The sequence below is a fragment of the Carassius auratus genome, chromosome 27, assembly GCF_003368295.1.
Source record: "Carassius auratus strain Wakin chromosome 27, ASM336829v1, whole genome shotgun sequence".
In the NCBI taxonomy this organism is placed as follows: domain Eukaryota; kingdom Metazoa; phylum Chordata; class Actinopteri; order Cypriniformes; family Cyprinidae; genus Carassius; species Carassius auratus.
The window spans coordinates 6,246,324-6,248,823 of record NC_039269.1 but is presented as its reverse complement, the minus strand read 5'-3'; the positions used below and the strand labels follow the sequence as shown (position 1 = coordinate 6,248,823).

At 33.0% G+C, this 2,500-nt stretch overlaps 1 pseudogene; it reads right to left on the bottom strand.

The window, feature by feature from the left end:
• Nucleotides 1-2,500, bottom strand: part of LOC113046246 (ceramide synthase 2-like) — an 11,132-nt pseudogene that overhangs the window by 1,728 nt on the left and 6,904 nt on the right.

Genomic DNA, 2,500 nt, shown 5'->3' with positions numbered 1-2,500 from the left:
TGGACGATCTGTTCTTTGAAATCCTAAAGCAGAATTAATAAAAGAAGTGATGTTTTTATCACACTCTCAGTCTGACGGCACCCATTCACTGCAGAGCATCCATTGCTGAGACACTGATGCAATGCTACATTTCTCCAAACCTGTAATTAAAAGCAGCATCCACATAGAAATCCTGTCACTTTCTTTGATATTACAGGTCGATTTTTTTGAGATCCGACACGTACAATCCCATATTTATCACTATCAGAGTATGAAAGATGAGGGATGACATTCTCTTTAACACAGCAGTGAGATCAGATGGAAACGTTTCCTCTAAAAGACTCAGTGACCAGAGAATACAAAGTTGACTCAGTTGTGGATATTTTTAGCTCTCCAATTTAGTAAAGTGAATAACTGAGCAGGACATTCGTTTAGAAAGAGAAACTCTGAGCAGGTAACACACAAAGGGTTTTGAGTAGCACCAGGTCATTATAAAACCTTCAGAAAACAAATAACTCCCCTGTGGGACATCTTACTTTTCTCTTGACGTCCACAGACACAGAGAGCAGCAGAGAGCAGTAGAAGCCCAGCTCCAGCATGTAATACCAGTAATGAGCGTCCTGAACCGGCTGGAGACACAAACACAGGACCTGAGTGAAGACAGGGCTCACAGCAACGCTCTAAGCAGGGCTATTACAGGTTACTAAAAAAGCTTTTTTCATTGCTTGAAATACAATAAACTCAAATATTAAAAAACAACTGAAAAAATATATCTATATAACGATAATAAAAATAATTTTAGCTAGTTGCCAAGCTAAATATACTTAGGTTTATGTAGTAAAATGACTAAAACTGAAATAAAAATTAAGAAAAATACAAATATTAATAATAATAATAATAAACAAATAAATTTGAACAAACACACAAGGAAATCACAAAAATTAACTCATTAATAAATTCAACGTCATCAAAATCAGAACCCTTTTTAAAATGATGAGAAATATAAATTCAACTTTTTACTGCAATTGTAAATATGTTGTCAAAACTAGCATCCATTTAAAAAACAAATGTTTGAATTTCCCTTGATATTACGGGTAGATTTTTCTGATATTGATCAAATATGACTCATATACAGGCACAAACCTACAGTATGAGTCTAATATATGTTTCTGTACAAATATTTTGAAAGAGTCTCTTCTGTTCACGAGGGATGCACTTATTTAATCAAAAATGCTGTAAAAAAATGTTAAAATATTATTACAATTTAAAATATAATTCTTCAATGTTAATATTTTTTAAGCTGTAATTTATTTCTGTGATGCTCCGCTGTATTTTCAGCATCATTCCTCCAGTCTCCAGTGTCACATGATCTTCAGAAATCAGAATAATGATTCAAGAAACATTTCTGATTGATAACAGTTGTGCTGCTCAATATTTTACCTTAGAAAACCTTGATATTTTTAACTTTTCAGGATTCACAGATGAATAGAAAGTTTAAAAGAACAGCATTTATTAGAAATGGGATTTTTGTCTAACATTATGAATGTCTTTACTGTCACTTTTGACCAATTTAATGCATCGCTACTGAATTAAGGTATTCGTTTATTTCATAAAATATAACAAAACATAAGAATGTAGTCTGATTTTGCATATGGAGAAAAATATCGACCTGTTGAGGAAATCCTCTCCAGCACTCTCTCTGATCCCAGAACCAGGACGTCTGTGAGGAACACAAACACCATTCAAATCAAACACAGACAACTGAACTACGTCCTTCAAGCGTCTGACAACAAAAGAGTCAGTCAAACAGTAAAAAGCACACCGAGTCCCGAGGGTTTGTGTTGTGTTTCAGAAAAACATTAGAACCACGTGCATTCAAAGCTCAAAGCTCAGGCTCGTCCTTCAGTGCTGCTCTAAAGTGTTTAATGCTTCCGAGTAAACCAGACTTTAACTAGGGAACACTCATTAGGAGACGACTCAAAACACACCACCCCAAGACACACACGGGTTCACAAGGGAATAAAACTTCTAATGTGGACTCACGCTAATTAAAGACACCAATCCCGCGGTGAAAGCAAGCAGGTAGAACACAAACCTCCAGCTGAGGACACAAAAGATATGAAGTTACTCTGGAGAAGAAAAAAAATACATAGCTCTGCATCTTAAAATACCATTTACTCTTTTTTTTTTTTTTTTTTTACTCAAATTTGGCAAAAATAAAATTAAAAAAATTATATATATATATATATATATATATATATATATATATATATATATACAACTTTCCATCATGGACAGTTTTTTTCACAAACGTTTTATCTATTTGCATCAGCTTTCATGCACATGACAAAGTAATAAAATCAGTCAAATGTCAAAATAATGAGGTTAAGTTATTTTATAATTCCATTTCACACTTCCATATTTATTATTGAGAGACTACATGAAATACTATATGGATATTATAAATAAATAAATAAATAAATTTCTCAGAGCTGGACTATTTAAGTGAACTACAAATAAA